General features: G+C 37.7%; 1 non-coding gene across 1 annotated transcript; it reads right to left on the reverse strand.

The window, feature by feature from the left end:
* Positions 1-1,458: 1,458 nt before the first annotated feature.
* LOC117274608 (small nucleolar RNA snoR8a) lies at positions 1,459-1,549 on the reverse strand. Its single transcript, XR_004504742.1, has one exon. It is a non-coding gene; the product is annotated as a small nucleolar RNA snoR8a (small nucleolar RNA).
* Positions 1,550-18,971: the final 17,422 nt, after the last annotated feature.

Genomic DNA, 18,971 nt, shown 5'->3' on the forward strand with positions numbered 1-18,971 from the left:
AACCAAAAAAGGAAACAACTGAAGCAAGTTCAATGCTAACACAGTAGGAAATGAAATGAAGAATAACAATGTATCCAACAGTCAATGCACTCAAGAAAAATCAAGATGCATTCATAGTTTGAGGGTAGCTAGATTGCCCCTGCTGAACTTGCACATAAGGGTGCGATGCCCCTCTTTGAACTTCCCTGGATCCCGAAGTCATCATGGACCCTTCATCTCTCTTCTTTCTATTTGCCAAAATTCCCGACCCATTTTGGATAGCTTGGGTGGTGGCTTTGAGAGCAGCTTGACTTACAAATCTGCCAGTCTTGAGGCCATTTTCGACCATTTCTCCTATTTTGATTGCTTTCGCAAAAGGTCTACCCATTGCGGACATCATATTCTGAAAGTAATCAGGCTCTTGGGCCTCCAAAAAAACAGTGATCAACTTAATATTGTTGATGTTATACAACAACAATACGAAGAACAAACTTAAAATGTTATAAATAAAGAAAAACAAATAGGTACGAAATAGAAATATTATAAAAAATAATAAAATAGAATTATTTAATAATATGGAAGGGCAAGATGAGAAAAAGAAAAAGGAAGATAATAACGCGACCACACCAATTCAATTTTTCGTCGTTATGTAACAACGGATTTAAAAATACGATACAATAAAATTTAAAGTAATAATCAAAACAAACATTGCATTTAAATTAACAATACGAACAATACAACAGATAACAACCATCCAAACAGGCTACTGTTAAACAGAATGTTAGTGCGTGTATAAACATGTGTCTGTTTATAAAATGCATCAGATTTAAAAACTAATGTATTTTGTTCTTATATCTATCACCACTTGTCGTATAGGTTTTACTTGATATTCTGAATCTACATGAATTTAGAAAAGTATGCGGTAGCTAGTCTGTTCTGTGAATTTATCCATGGCTTAGGTCTGTTCTGTTTTGTGCTCATTAAAATGGGATATATCAATTATTAACTAAACTAGATACTAAACAACCCAGCTAAAAGCAGACTCTAATACCACCTGTTGTAAATTAATGGAGTAATACACAAAGCTATCGCAACAAGCAATAAACAAATGACATTTCAGTCATTGTTGGTTCAGTTTCATGCTTAAAATCACTTCTATTTCGTGCGTAACTCCTAACCTAAAAGAAGTAACCAAGTAGTTTAACCATGACATAGGCAGTTATTATCTTCTGATCAAATAACAAATAAGAAAAAATTTAATTTAAACAAATTATCTAATATGTAAGCCACGTTAAAGTCTCCTAATGAGATGTAATTAATGAAAAAGATAAACAATGAGAACTATCCACTAACATACTAATCTTGTACTGAAAATTATGCAACAAAAATCACACACACCAACTAATTGTATACCATTGCAACCTCAGAAGCAAATAGATATTCGTATATAGGGAAAAAAAGTAGAAAAGATAGGTATAGGGTTGCTCATATTCTATGGGTGTAAAAGAGTCTGTCATGCCGTGGCAACAGCATTCAGTACGAGGAATTATTTTATAATCATCGCAACCCCAACCTTACTTTTTCACAATTTAGCCATGAAAATACATCGAAACCAATTAACCAAAAAAACGAAAGCATCAGAAAAATCACAAATTCAATCGAAGAAATGAGACATAAAAATGTGTTTAGCTGTGAATTCTAAGTTTACAGAGTATTCGGCGATTTATTGGCATTTATAGACGAAGAACGGTGACGAAGTGACGGCTTCACAAAAACCCTAAAACACTTGAGATTGTGTGCGAGCTCATATTCTCAAGGCCCAGCTAGTAACTTTATGGGCTTTTCCCCTTTTTGGGCTTCAAGGTTATTCACCTTGGCCCGTATTTACAATTTGATTGACATCCTCTGATACACAAGATTTTTACCTAAACAGCCGGTCCTATTCATTATTTATCATTTTTAGTCGGTATACTTATATATAATTATATACATATATATTATATGTATGTCAATTAATTTTTAATTTAAATGGTTAGGTAGATAACTATTTAGATTAATTCTTCTATACCTTAATGGAAAATAGAAAAAAAAAAAACAAGCATATAAGTAGTGGCAGAGATACCTTGCTATGAAGAGTAACATTCTACACCATTTTGCCAAAAAAGTTCACTATATATTTATAAATAAATTTTTTAAATAATTTTTTATAGGGAAGTATAGTATTAAAACTTTCACAAGCTCTGCCTCGAAATCTCATACAAACCTAAGTTTTGAATTGTTATAGTGTCTTGTGCAAAATATATCCTGCATGAGTCACGTATATATAAGTTAGAACATAAATTCAAATTCCGCTATATTTGAACCTTAGGACTCTTAAATTCAACACTTTCTACCTTAACTTGTTAACCAATAGACTAACTCTCGTTAGTGCTGTATGGGCTAAAAAGTTGTCATTATTATATGTGAGCTTAATCACTATTAACAAATCCTTCGAAAGTTGCCACATGCGGTGGCGAAGCCATTCATCGGCAAGGGGAGTCAATTGATACTCCTTCGTCGGAAATTATACTGTGTAAATGCATTAAATTCTTAATTTTATATGTATATACTATACGTTCACTCCCCTTGATTTTTTCGTATGCTTACTTATTTATATTTTGACTCCCCTTAGTTAAAATTCTGACTCTGCCATTGGCCACATGTCATCAATCTGATATGAACGAAGGATAAAGGCGAGGTCGAGAACCCAGCGGAGGTAGAGGACGAGGACGAGTAATCCCTTTAGCAGATTAGTAACGCCAAGTTTTAGAAAGAAAACTTTAAAGAGAATATTCCAGTGAATATTTCTCGGATATGTACTATTAGGGTTTTTTTTTGGCCCATATGCCCTTACAAATAGAAAGATATGTAGTTAAAAGAGGGGATTGGACAATCATTATACAAAACAACACATTGATATTCTCTGAAGATTCTTACTTTTTTATACACATACAAAATACATCTTTTCTTCAGACCATGATCTAACTTTTCTCCCATGATCTAAGGAGAATCCGAATATTCAAAGACGCATCAATCATTTATCATTGCCGGAAAGAATATCAAAGAATCTCACCCTTTCCGGGTGGCTCACGTGCTTTAATTTATTTAAATGCTATCCATCGCTATTTATTGTTATTTAATGCTACCTCCTTTATTTTTGAATCGTTGATGTCACGACCCGAAATTTTCACCTTCGGACCGTGATGGCGCCTAACATTTTACTTGCTAGGCAAGCCAACGTTAGAATAACATTATCCATTTTTAAAACAATTTTAAGTTTATTAATAACAAGAAAGCAAATGCGGAAGCAATTTTGAAATAATCCATAATAATAACGATGTCTAAATACCATCCCAGAATTGATGTCATAAGTACACGAGCTTTTAGAATAAATACAAATAAAGGTCTGAATAATATAAAGTTGTCTAGAAATAAACACACAGCTAAAGTACAATAGACGGGGACTTCAGAACTGCGGACGCCATGCAGTTATACCTCAAGTCTCCTTCGAGTAGCTGAATTCCGAGCAAAATTATGGTATGCCGTTGGGACCAACTCCAAATCTGCACAAGAAGTGCAGAGTGTAGTATCAGTACAACCGACCCCATGTACTGGTAAGTGCTGAGCCTAACCTCGACGAAGTAGTGGCGAGGCTAAGGCGGTTCACTTACATTAACCTGTACGCAATATTAATAACAACAACAAATAATAGAAATAAATTAGGTAACTCATTTATAATAATTGAAGCCAACTCAACAGTCCTAATCTATTATTATTTCACCCAAATCTGTTGCAGGTGCAACCCGCTCTCACAATATATTCACATTCAATTCTGTTGCAGTGTGCAACCCGCTCTCCCAATATATTCCTTTTAATCAAGTCTGTCATATATTTATTTCAATCAAGTATATATATAGACTTTTAAATAAGTCTATTGCGGCGTGCAATCCGACCGCCCAATATTGACTTTTAAATAAGTCTATTGCGGCGTGCAATCCGATCGCCCAATATTGACTTTTAAATAAGTCTATTGCGGCGTGCAATCTGATCGCCCAATATTGACTTTTAAATAAGTTTGTTACGGCGTGCAACCCGATCCTCTAATATTGACTTTTAATAAGTCTGTTGCGGCGTGCAACCTGATCCTCCAATATATTCATTATAATCAATCTCGTTGCGGCGTGCAACCCGCTCCTCCAACATATTCATTTACCAATCAATTCTTATAGAAGAAATTCCCCAATAAACGCAACAATTAACATAAAATCATAAGACAACAAGTATACAATAATTATAATTTAATTATGAAGCAAACAATGACAAATAATAATTTATTATGGAAATCAACAAATAAGCAGTTTGATATTTAATATGCTAAATATCAAATAACGATTAAGGTGCATAATTCAAATAACATATAACAATTAATGCAGGAATTCAAGAATTAATATTTGACAAAGAATAAGAGAGAAATAATTATTATAATATTTAATTTATGATTAAAAATAATTTATGATTTTTCAAGTAAGCAGGCAAAAAATTAATTTGACGACGTATAGACACTCGTCACCTCGCCTACACGTCATTTACATGCAATTCACATAACAAATAATTTAAGGGTTCTATTCCCTCAAGTCAAGGTTAACCCCGACACTTACCTCGCTTTGCAAATTCCAATTAATTATTCAACCATAACTTTTCCTTTTAAATTTGCCTCCGAAAGCTTCAAATCTATTCACAAACAATTCAATATATTCAATACTAATCATAAGAATTAATTCCATATGAATTTATAAATTTTCCGGATCAAAATTCAAAATTCATTAAAATATTCGACAGTGGGACCCATGTCTCAAATCCCAAAAAAACTCGCGAAATTCGAACACCCGTTCCGATACGAGTTCAACCATACCAAATTTGTCCAATTCCGATATCAAATGGACCTTCAAATCTAATTTTTTTATTTTTGGAAAGTTTTACAAAAAATTCAATTTCTTCCATCTAAATCCGAAATAAATGATGAATATAGACATGGATTTGTGAAATATAATCACTTTATGATAAAGAACACTTACCCAGTTCAAAGTCAAAAAAATCCCCCTTGAAATCGCCTAAATCCGAGACTCAAAACTCAAAAATGAGTAAAAATGGCTAAGACCCGATTTTAAGTATTCTGCCAAGCATTTTCGCATCTGCGGTGCCTGGGCTCGCACATGCGAGCTCGTATCTGCGAGAAAAATCTCGCATCTGCGAAAAGGGGATGCCAGGCAAGGTTCCGCATCTGCGGACAAAATGTCGCACCTGCGACGTCCGCTTCTGCGCAAAAGGGCCGCACCTGCGAAGGCCGCATCTGTGATGGAAGTCTCGTTTCTGTGAGCTCGCACCTGCGGTCAAAATTCCGCAGGTGCGATTATACTAGAACCCAAATTTCAAATTTTTGCTTAAGTCCAATTCTTGTTCCGATTTCAATCCGTTTCACTCTCGGGGTACTCGGGACCCCGCTCGAATATACCAACAAGTCCCGTAATATAATACGGACTGACTCGGGGTCTATAATCACATCAAACAATACTGAAATTATAATTCACACCCCGATTCGAACTTTGAGTTTTAAACTTTTAATTTGCAAATCTCGTGCCAAAACATATTAAATGAATCCGGAATGACTTCAAATTTGGCACACAAGTCATAAATGACATAACGGAGCTGTTCAAATTTCTAGAATCGGATTCCGGCTCCGATATCAAAAAGTCTACCACGTGGTCAAACTTGGAATATTTAACCTTTAAATTGCTAGTTCCGTTAAATAGTCATAACTTGAGCTAGGGACCTCCAAATTAAATTACGGGCATACGCCCAAGTCCCAATTCACGATACGTAGCTACTAAAATTTTCAAAACACTGATCCGGATCCGTTTGCTCAAAATGTTGACCAAAGTCAACTTAGTTTAGTTTTAAAGCTCTATTTCCCATTTTAATCCATTTTTCACATGAAAACTTTTCAGAAAATTTTACGGACTGTGCACGTAAGTCGAGGAATGATAAATGGTGCTTTTCGAGGTCTTAGAATACAAAATTACTTATTAAATTTAAAGATGACATTTTGGTCATCACATTCTCCACCTCTAAAACAAACGTTCGTCCTCGAACGGAGTTAGAAAAAGTACCTGAGCTGGAGAAACGGTGTGGATATTTACTCCGCATGTTCGACTCGGACTCTTAGGTAGCCTTTACCGGCTGATCTCTCCAATGCACCCGAACTGAAGGATAACTCTTTGACCTCAACTGTCGGACCTGCCGGGCTAGAATAGCCACCGTCTCCTCCTCGTAAGTCAAATCTTTGTCCAATTGGACTGAGTTAAAATCTAACACATGGGATGGATCACCATGATATTTACGGAGCATAGACACATGGAACACCGGATGAACCGCTGATAAACTAGGTGGTAATGCAAGCCTGTAGGCTACTTCACCCACCCTTTCAAGAATTTCAAAGGGTCTGATATACCTAGGGCTCAACTTGCCCTTCTTTTCCGAACCTCATTACACCTTTCATAGGTGAAACCCGAAGCAATATTCGTTCTCTAACCATGAATGCAATATCACGAACTTTACTGTCGGCATAACTCTTTTGCCTAGACTGAGCTGTACGAAGTCGATCCTGAATAATCTTAACCTATCCAAGGCATCCTGTACCAAATCGGTACCCAACAACCGAGTCTCTCCCGGTTCAAACCAACCAACTGGTGATCGGCATCGCCTTCCATATAATGCCTCATATGGAGCCATCTGAATGCTTGACTGGTAGCTATTATTATAAGCAAACTCCGCAAGTGGCAAGAAATGATCCCAAGAACCTCCAAAGTCTATAACACAAGCGCGAAGCATATCTTCCAATATCTGAATAGTGCGCTCTGACTGTCCGTCTGTCTGTGGATGAAATGCTGTACTCAACTCCACCCGCGTGCCTAACTCACGCTGTACAGCCCTCCAAAAATGTGAGGTAAACTGCGTACCTCAATCTAAAATAATAGACACGGGCACACCGTGAAGGCGGACAATCTCACCAATGTAAATTTCAGCTAACCTCTCTGAAGAATAGGTAACTGCCATTGGAATGAAATGGGTTGACTTGGTCAACCTGTCCACAATGACCCAAACTGCGTCAAATTTTCTCTGAGTCCGTGAGAGCCCAACTACAAAATCTATAGTGATACGCTCCCACTTCCACTCAGGAATTTCTAACTTCTGAAGCAAACCACCAGGTCTCTGATGCTCGTACTTAACTTGCTGACAATTCAGATACTGAGCTACATGTGCAATTATATCCTTTTTCATTCTCCTCCACCAATAATGTTGCCACAAATCTTGATACATTTTAGCGGTACCTGGATGAATAGAATACCTGGAACTGTGTGCCTCTTCGAGAATTAATTCACGAAGCCCATCCACATTAGGCACACAAATACGGCCATGCATTCGTAGAACTCCATCTTCCCCTACAGCAACCTGTTTGGCATCACCGTGCTGCACCGTTTCCTTAAGGACAAGTAAATGAGGATCATCATACGGCCTCTCTCTGATGTGCTCATATAAAGAAGATCGAGCGACTGTGCAAGCTAGAACCCGACTGGGTTCTGAAATATCTAACCTCATGAACTGGTTAGCCAAAGTCTGAACATCTACAGCTAATGGTCTCTCACCAACCGGAATATACGCAAGACTACCCATACTCACAACCTTTCTACTCAAGGCATCGGCCACTACCTTGGCCTTTCCGGGGTGATACAAAATGGTGATATCATAGTTTTTCAACAACTCCAACCATCTTCTCTGCCTCAAATTAAGATCTTTTTGTTTGAACAGAGACTGAAGGCTACGATGATCAGTAAATACCTCACACGAGACACCGTAGAGGTAATGCCTCCAAATCTTCAGCGCATGAACAATGGCTGGCAATTCTAAGTCATGAATAGGATAATTCTTCTTGTGAACATTCAACTGTCGCGATGCATATGCAATTACTTTACCATTTTGCATTAATACTGCACCAAGCCCAATGTGAGATGCGTCACAATATACCGTATACGATCCTGAACCTGTGGGTAATATCAATACTGGCACCGTAGTCAAAGCGGTCTTGAGCTTCTGAAAGCTCAACTCACACTTATCTGACCATCTGAATGGAACACCCTTCTGGGTTAGTCTGGTCAATGTGCTTGCTATAGATGAAAATCCTTCCACGAACCGGCGATAATAACCTGCCAAACCTAGGAAACTCCGGATCTCTGTAACCGAAGTAGGTCTAGGCCAATTCTGAACAGCCTCAATCTTTTTAGGATCCACCTTTATGCCTTCTACCGATACAATATGTCCCAAAAAGGCAACCGAGTCTAACCAAAACTCACATTTTGAAAATTTGGCATATAACTGATTATTCTTCAAGGTGTGAAGCACACTTCGAAGATGCTGCTCATGCTCCTCTCGACTGTTAGAGTAAATCAAGATATCATCAATGAATACAACCATAAAAGAATACAAATAAGGCTTGAACACCCGATTCATCAAATCCATAAATGCTGCTGGAGCATTTGTCAACCCAAATGACATCACTAGGAACTTGTAATGCCCATACCGAGTCCGAAAAGCTGTCTTAGGGACATCAGATGCCCTAATCTTCAACTGATGGTAACCAGATCTCAAATCAATTTTCAAAAATACCTTGGCACCCTGAAGCTGATCAAATAAGTCATCAATTCTTGGCAGCGGATATTTGTTTTTGATAGTGGCCTTATTCAACTGCCGATAATCTATACACATCCACATAGAGCCATCTTTCTTCTTTACAAATAATACTGGTGCACCCCAGGACGAGACACTGGGTCTAATGAATCCCTGATCAAGCAAGTCTTGTATCTGCCTTTTCAATTCTTTCAACTCTGCCGGGGCCATACAGTATGGTGGAATAGAAATGGGATGAGTGCCCGGAGCCAAATCAATACAGAAGTCAATATCTCTGTCGGGTGGCATCCCCAGCAAATCTGCAAGAAATACTTCTGGAAATTCATGAACAACTGGTACTGAGTCCATAGAAGGGACAACCGCACTGGGATCGCGAATATAAGCCAAATAGGCTAGACACCCTTTCTCTACCATACGCCGAACTTTCATATAAGAAATAACCCTGCTGACAGAATGGCTAGAAGTTCCTTTCCACTCTAACCGAGGTAACCCCGACATAGCTAGGGTCACTGTCTTAGCATGACAGTTCAATATAACATGGTAAGGAAACAACCAATCCATACCCAAGATGACATCAAAATCTACCATATCAAGAAGTAGAAGATCCATACTGGTCTCAAGATTACCAGTAGTAACTACACATGAATGATAGACATGATCTACTACAACAGAGTCTCTCACCGGTGTAGATACACTCAGAGAATCACAAGGCACAACCAAATATGAAGCAAAATAGGAGGACACATAGGAATAAGTAGATCCTGGATCAAATAGAACTGAAGCATCTCTATGGCAAATTGGAATAATACCTGTGATCACAATATCAGATGACTCGGCCTCAGGCCTAGCTAGAAAAGCATAAAATCGGGGCTGGGCCCCACCACTCTGAACTGCATCCCTGGGAAGGCCTCTAACTGGCTGGCCTCTACCTCTAACGGTCTGACCTCCACCTCTAATGGCCTGACCTCCACCTCTAATGGCCTGACCTCCACCTCTAACTGCCTGACCCCTACCTTTAGCTGGCTGAGCAGGCGGTGAAGCAACCGGTGCCGGTATGATGGCACGAGAATCTTGCCGAGATCTGTTACTCGCCAATCTAGGGCAATACCTCCTGATGTGACCAATATTCCCACACTCATAACACCCATCCTGATGCCGTGGCTGCTGAAGCTGAAGCTGACCCAGATGGGCTGAGTAACCACTGTAGTAACTCTAGAGTGGTGGTGCACTGATAGGAGCTGAATGTGCACTGAATACTGGCTGCCCAGAGTAAGGCATAATAGGACCATGACTCCCTGAAGCACCGGGAGATACATGAAGTGCTGAATGAAATGGTCTGGGAGGATGACCCCTACCAAAATTACCCCGGCCTTCAGACGAGGCACCACTGTAACCACCGAACTGTCGAGGCCTCTTATCGGACCTCTGCCCTCTTTGTGCAAGAACCATCTCGATCCTCCATGCGACATTAGCAGCCACTGAAAAGAAATCTCACTTCCGGTCTCCTTGGCCATTTGAAGTCTGATAAGGTTAGTGAGTCCCTCAATGAACCTCCTCACTCTCTCTCCCCCCGTAGGTAGTAAAAGGAGAGCATGACGAGCCAAATCTACAAAACGGGACTCATACTGAGTAACAATCATACTGCCCTGTTGTAGACGCTCGAATTGCTTGCGGAATTCCTCTCTCAGTGTGATAGGGAGGAACTTCTCCAGAAATAGCTGAGAGAACTGCTCCCAGGTAAGTGCAGGCGATCCGACTGGTCGGGTCAATGTGTAATCTCTCCACCACCTCTTGGTGGAATCCGTCATCTGGAATACCGCAAAATCAACTCCATTGGTCTCAACTATACCCATGTTTCGCAGCACCTCATGGCAGCGTTCAAGATAATCCTATGGGTCCTCAGAAAGTGTACCACTGAAGTGAACTGGAAAGAGCTTAGTGAACTTATCCAGTCTCAATAAGGCCTCAAAAGACATGGCGGGCCTATCACCGGTCTGTGCTGCAACAACTGGCTGAACTACCCCAGCTGGCGGGGCTGCTGGAGCCTGATTCTGGGGAGCCATCTGCTCCGGAGCAGGAGTAGTGGGAGTTTGTGCTCCTCCCCCAGCCTGTGAGACGGCTGGTGCCACTGGAAATGTACCATTCTGAGCCACGCCCTCCATAAGACTTACCAAACGGACTAGAGCATCCTGAAGTACTGGAGTGGCTATGAATCCTTCCGGGACCTGAACTAGTCCAACTGGTATATTCTAAACTGGGACCTCATCCTGAAAGTCTACCTGAGGTTCTACAACAGGTGCAGTTGCTCGAGCTCTGGACTGAGCTCTACCTCGGCCTCTGCCTCGGCCTCTAGCACGACCTCGGCCTTGACCTTTACCCCAGGCCATAGTTTCCACCGGGGGTTTTGGTCCCTGCCCATCAATAGAGGTATTACGTATTCTCACCATCTGCGAGAGAATAAGAGTAGAATGGTTCAATCATCGATGATAGAATAAAATCGCACGACAGAATAAGAAAGAAGTGATATTGTTCCTAAACTTCGTAGCCTCTGAGAGATAAGTACAGACGTCTCAGTACCGATCCTTCAGACTCGACTAAGCTTGCTCGTGACTCGTGAGACCTATGTAACCTAGTGCTATGATACCAACTGTCACGACCCGAAATTCCCACCTTCGGACCGTGATGGCGCCTAACATTTCACTTGCTAGGCAAGCCAACGTTAGAATAACATTATCCATTTTTAAAACAATTTTAAGTTTATTAATAACAAGGAAGCAAATGCGGAAGCAATTTTAAAATAATCCATAATAATAACGATGTCTAAATACCATCCCAGAATTGGTGTCACAAGTGCACGAGCTTCTAGAATAAATACAAATAAACGTCTGAATAATATAAAGCTGTCTAGAAATAAACACACAGCTAAAGTACAATAGACGGGGACTTCAGAACTGCGGACGCCATGCAGTTATACCTCAAGTCTCCTTCGAGTAGCTGAAATCCGGGCAAAACTAGGGTATGCCGCTGGGACCAACTCCAAAATCTGCACAAGAAGTGCAGAGTGTAGTATCAGTACAACCGACCCCATGTACTTGTAAGTGCTGAGCCTAACCTCGACGAAGTAGTGACGAGGCTAAGGCGGTTCACTTACATTAACCTGTACGCAATATTAATAACAACAACAAATAATAGAAATAAATCAGGTAACTCATTTATAATAATTGAAGCCAACTCAGCAGTCCTAATCCATTATTATTTCACCCAAATCTGTTGCAGCGTGCAACCTGCTCTCACAATATATTCACATTCAATTCTGTTGCAGCGTGCAACCTGCTCTCCCAATATATTCCTTTTAATCAAGTCTGTCATATATTTATTTCAATCAAGTATATATATAGACTTTTAAATTAGTCTGTTGCGGCGTGCAATCCGATCCCCCAATATTGACTTTTAAATAAGTCTATTGCGGCGTGTAATTCGATCGCCCAATATTGACTTTTAAATAAGTCTATTGCGGCGTGCAATCCTATCGCCCAATATTGACTTTTAAATAAGTCTATTGCGGCGTGCAATCCGATCGCCCAATATTAACTTTTAAATAAGTCTATTGCGGCGTGCTATCCGATCGCTCAATATTGACTTTTAAATAAGTCTGTTGCGGCGTGCAACCCGATCCTCCAATATTGACTTTTAATAAGTCTGTTGCGGCGTGCAACCCGATCCTCCAATATATTCATTATAATCAATCTTGTTGCGGCGTGCAACCCCCTCCTCCAACATATTCATTTACCAATCAATTCTTATAGAAGAAATTCCCCAATAAACGCAACAATTAACATAAAATCATCAGACAACAAGTATACAATAATTATAATTTAATTATGAAGCAAACAATGACAAATAGCAATTTATTATAGAAATCAGCAAATAAGCAGTTTGATATTTAATATGCTAAATGTCAAATAATGATTAAGGCACATAATTTAAATAACATGTAACAATTAATGCAGGAATTCAAGAATTAATATTTGACAAAGAATAAGAGAGAAACAATTATTATAATATTTAATTTATGATTAAAAATAATTTATGATTTTTCAAGTAAGCAGGCAAACAATTAATTTGACGACGTATAGACACTCGTCACCTCGCCTATACGTCGTTTACATGCAAATCACATAACAAACAATTTAAGGGTTCTATTCCCTGAAGTCAAGGTTAACCCCGACACTTACCTCGCTTTGCAAATTCCAATCAATTATTCAACCACAACTTTTCCTTTTAAATTTGCCTCCGAAAGCTTTAAATCTATTCACAAATAATTCAATATATTCAATACTAATCATAAGAATTTACAAATTTTCCGAATAAAAATCTGAAATTCATTAAAATATTCGACAGTGGTACCCACGTCTCAAATCCCGAAAAAACTCGTGAAATTCAAACACCCGTTCCGATACGAGTTCAACCATACCAAATTTGTCCAATTTCGATATCAAATGGACCTTCAAATCTAAATTTTTCGTTTTTGGAAAGTTTTACAAAAATTCCAATTTCTTCCATCTAAATCCGAAATAAATGATGAATATAGATATGGATTTGTGAAATATAATCACTTTATGATAAAGAACACTTACCCAGTTCAAAGTAGTGAAAATCCCCCTTGAAATCGCCCAAATCCGAGACTCAAAACTCAAAAATGAGTAAAAATGGCTAAGACCCGATTTTAAGTATTCTGCCCAGCATATTTGCATCTGCGGTGCCTGGGCTCGCACATGCGAGCTCGCATCTGCGAGAAAAATCTCGCATCTGCGAAAAGGGGCTGCCAGACGAGGTTCCGCATCTGCGGACAAAATGTCGCACCTGCGACGTCCGCTTCTGCGCAAAAGGGCCGCACCTGCGAAGGCCGCATCTGTGATGTAAGTCTCGTTTCTGCGAGCTCGCACCTGCGGTCAAGATTCCGCAGGTGCGATTATACCAGAACCCAAATTTCAGATTTTTGCTTAAGTCTAATTCTTGTTCCGATTTCAATCCGTTTCACTCTCGGGGTACTCGGGACCCCGCTCGAATATACCAACAAGTCTCGTAACATAATACGGACTGACTCGGGGTCTAAAATCACATCAAACAACACTGAAATTATAATTCATACCCCGATTCGAACTTTGAGTTTTAAACTTTTAATTTGCAAATCTCGTGCCAAAACATATTAAATGAATCTGGAATGACTTCAAATTTGGCACACAAGTCATAAATGACATAACGGAGCTGTTCAAATTTCCAGAATCAGATTCCGACTCCGATATCAAAAAGTCAACCCCGTGGTCAAACTTGGAATATTTATCCTTTAAATTGCTAGTTCCGTTAAATGGTCATAACTTGAGCTAGGGACCTCCAAATTAAATTCCGGGCATACGTCCAAGTTTCAAATTACGATACAGAGCTACTGAAATTTTCAAAATACTGACCTGGATCCGTTCGCTTAAAATGTTGACCAAAATCAACTTAGTTGAGTTTTAAAGCTCTATTTCCCATTTTAATCCATTTTTCACATGAAAACTTTCCGAAAAATTTTACGGACTGTGCACGCAAGTCGAGGAATGATAAATGGTACTTTTCGAGGTCTTAAAACACAGAATTACTTATTAAATTTAAAGATGACATTTTGGGTCATCACAATTGAATATAGTAGTATTGTCGCCATTTATTGCTACACAGATAATATTCGTGATATCTCGCTACAAAATCGGTTAATATATCTTTTGGATATTAATATTGGTTAAGATTAACTCTATTTTATTAGAAAATCTAATTGTTTGAACCTAAATCTAAATTTTGAGTCAAACAAGTACATTAACGGACCATTTGATCGATGACAAGAACCACGTTTGAGTCTTTGGCTCTACAACAACAACAACAACAAACTTAGTGTAATCTCACGAGTGGGGTTTGGGGAGGCTAGTGTGTACGTAGACCTTACCTTTACCTTGAGGGTAGAAAGAGTGCTTCCGATAGATCCGACACGTGTGAGTGTTGCCTCTGTCCACCAATATTTATATTTGACCAGACCCATATTTACGGATAAAAAATGGGTTAACCGGCGGTTAATATGGGAACCATATTATCCATTACTTCTTGAATATAATGACTTTTGCGAGAATTTCTAGTCTCCCAAATTTGAGGAACCCCCAATTTGAGGCTTTACAAATATAAAAGTTAAACCCATTGGTTATTCATTGGTTACCTATTGGTTATCCATTTTCTAAATGGATAATATGGTTCTTATCCATATTTGACCCGTTTTTAAAAAGTTCATTATCCAACCTATTTTTTAGTGGATAATATGTGTGCCTAATTATTTTCTTTTAACCATTTTGAGACCACTAGCTTAGAGCAATATAAAACAATACTAACGACTAGTTAAACCAAAATCGAAAGTTTTGGTTAGAGAATAATTTTGTCGATCAAATGAATTACTAAAATTTTCGAAGTACCCGAAAATGTTAGGTTAAGGAGATTCTCTATAGATGAAAAGGGATAGTATTTTTCAACCTCAAGAGATTAAATAGTTGGCTGCATTTTAATTAGTCAAATATACTTTCACTCTTTCTTTAAGCCTCACATGAGGTATATGTCCTTGATTTGTTTTTGAAGTATATTTTATTGTGATAATACTTTTTTATTTCTTCAAGTTTTGTCATACTTCCGCATATGACTTTTCCATTTTTGCATAGTTGGCATTCTTCCATCTTTTCTTGAGTATTTATATGCTACATAAGTTTGCAGTTAGGTCTTATATTTTTCCACAATGAAGTTTTAAAAAAAAACCTAGTGATGCATTTACAACGCAGACCGTGATCGTTTTAATTTAGAAAATTCCAGCACACGGTTTGAATCTTCAAACACACAATTAATGATCAAATTAGCGTGACTATTAATGTCATTAGTCTAAGTTCGATATTTACTATATTATCGAATTTGGCTGCGTATGACTAAACAAATCATAGAGTATATGACAAGGACTAATATTTTGGACAAGCTAGATCAGGTTTTGCTTAACTTGGATATCGTACAAGTTACAACATTTATTTAATTCAATGGATGTATTGCTATGAAAATGGAAAAGGGCGGCTTAACTTCAAGAAAATCAATAGAATATATGAGACTTTGTCAATAAAACTTCCTGTTTTTGTTGCTTTCTTGAATTTTCTTCATGTTCAAAGTTCAAACAAGCTAAGTAACAAATCGGCCAGACAGAAATATAACCCAAATGTACTTTTAATATGTTTAACAATCTATGTTAAAATAACCCCATATAATTTAATTTAAATAATACAATCAATCCTAGCTTGCTTGGAATATTAGACACATAAATTTGATTGGTTGCCCATATTCCAACTTACGTGTGCTTTAGTTGACTGATAGGTCAGGGTTGCCTTGAGATTTTTATTATTATTCACCAAGGTACGTAAATAAATATCTCAAAAACTTTTGACCGGAAAAAAGGAAAAAGAATCAGAGAAGTTAACGTGAAAGTTGTTATAAAATAAAAGCAATTTAGTAAAACATGAACAAGACATATTATTATGAAATAAAAGCAATTTAGTAAAACATGAACAAGAAATAGAGATAGAGAGAAGGAAGAGATTTTCTTCTTCAATTGTGTGTATTTTCTTATCTATTACAAGGCCTTTATATAGGCATGAAAAGTGAAGAAAAATATGTCATTGAATATGTCATTAAGCATAGAAATATGTCATTGAATATGTCATTAAGCATTTGAGAAGATCATGGAGGAAGAGTAGACATCCACCATAATTTAATTTTTCTTATAACACTCCCCCTTGGATGTCCATAGATAATGTGCCTCATTAAAACTTTATTAGAAAAAAATCCTATGGGAAAAAAAATTCTAGTGAAGGAAAAAGAGTACACATGTTTAGAAATACGCCTTTTGGTTGCCTCATTATAAACCTTGCAAGGAAAACCCAGTGGGATAAAACCTTGTAAGGGAAAAAGAGTACAACGCGTATTAACTCCCCTGATGAGAGCATCAATTCACATCCTTGAGCCTTCGCATTCCAATCTTGTACACTAGTTTCTTGAAGGTCGACGTCAGTAGAGATTTGGTGAACAGATCAGCTATATTATCACTTGAACGGATCTGTTGCACATTGATATCACCATTCTTTTGAAGATCATGTGTGAAAAATAACTTTGGTAAAATTTGCTTTGTCCTATCCCCTTTATGAATCCTCCCTTCAATTGGGCTATGCATGCTGCATTGTCTTCATACAAAATTGTGGGTAGTTTGTCATACTTTAAACCACATTTGTCTTGAATAAGATGTATTATAGACCTCAACCATACACATTCTCGACTTGCTTCATGAATAGCAATTATCTCAGCATGATTAAATAAAGTAGCCATGATTGATTGCTTAGTCGATCGCCAAGATATGGCAGTGTCTCCATATGTAAACACATAGTCTGTTTGAGATCGAGCCTTGTGTGGGTCGTATAAATACCCAGCATCGGCATAACCAACAAGATCAGGACTGCAATTATTGTCATAAAATAATCCCATATCGGTAGTCCCTTTTAGATACCGCAATATGTGTTTGATTCTATTCCAATATCTTCTTGTAGGAGTAGAGCTATATCTTGTTAAGACATTAACTGAAAAAGTTATGTCAGACCTTGTAATGTTAGAAAGATACATTAGTGCACCAATTGCACTAAGATATGGTACTTCGGGACCAAGAAACTCTTCATTATTTTTATGAGGTCGGAATGGATGTGCTTTATCCATATATAATCACTTTAAAATTATTTTAGTGTATGCTGGTTGATGGGCAAAAATTTCATCTTTCATATACTCAATTTGTAGACCAAGACAAAATTTTGTCTTTCCAAGATCTTTCATTTCAAATTCTTTCTTTAAATAGTCTACTGCTGTAGGAAGCTCCCTAGGAGTTCCAATGATATTTAAATCATTAACATACATGGTGATTATAACAAATTTAAATCCAGATCTTTTTATAAAGACACAAGGACAAATTGAATCATTCTTGTACCCTTCTTTCAACAGGTACTCACTCAGGCGATTATACCACATGCGCCCTGATTGTTTCAATCCGTATAAGGATTTTTGAAGCTTTATTTAATAAATTTCTTGGAAACCTTAATATGCTTCAGAACAATTTAAATCCTCAATGATTTCCATTATACGCATATCATATTTTTCTTGTATTGCCAGATTAAAACCTGAAATGGCGACATCTACCACAGGAGAACATGTCTCTATATAATCAATGCCAGGATATTTATAAATTTTCTTGTGACACAAGTCGTCTTTATGTTTATCGACTTGACTTTTTTTTTCTGCACAAGAACACATTTATACCTCCACTGGCTTTATACTTTCAGATGTTGGGACTATCCGTCCAACTTCATAATTTTTCAGGTGAAATTAATTTTCATTACGTATTTTTCATTTGGCCAGTCATTTATCTGTCCAAATTTTATGACAGATTTGAGCTCAAGAACCTCGTCAATATTAATAATATTGAGCGCAAGATTATATTAACAATATCGTCAACGATCATTTTATATCGGTTCTACTATTACCCAATAAAAATATAACTTATTGAGATCTCTTTATCTTATTATCTTCAGGTACCTGAGCCTCTCCCATGAGTTCTTATGAAGTGTTATGTCGTGGTGCTCTTCTAGAGCACTTGCCTCCTTATTATGACCATCTTGAACATTTGCTCCTCTCCTTCTTCAAGGAGTTTTATCTTTGGAACCGATTAGTCTATTATGCTTCATGCATGCTATAGACTCTATTCATTATGAACTTTATTTTATTTGGAGCATTAGCAGCTGAATATGACATTTAGTTTTGGGTCAACAAATACGCCTGACAATATTTTGCAAATAAATTATCACTTGAACTTCAAGTTCACATTTTCTTGTACGAGGATCTAGATGTACTCATAATAATTCATTACATGCATTACTTTTTCAGCTGCCCATTTTCTCCCCCTATTATTGGGATCACCAATAAATATCCCTAGCCTTATTTGGGGATACATCTTTGTGCATTGTGGTGAAACAATTAAATCATATAGCACATTCATATTTCTAGATGAAAATTATTAAGTTTCTGACCCTGAACCGATTGTGATAGGGAGAACTTATCATAACTTG

Source organism: Nicotiana tomentosiformis, chromosome 4 (genome assembly GCF_000390325.3).
Source record: "Nicotiana tomentosiformis chromosome 4, ASM39032v3, whole genome shotgun sequence".
Classification (NCBI taxonomy): Eukaryota; Viridiplantae; Streptophyta; class Magnoliopsida; order Solanales; family Solanaceae; genus Nicotiana; species Nicotiana tomentosiformis.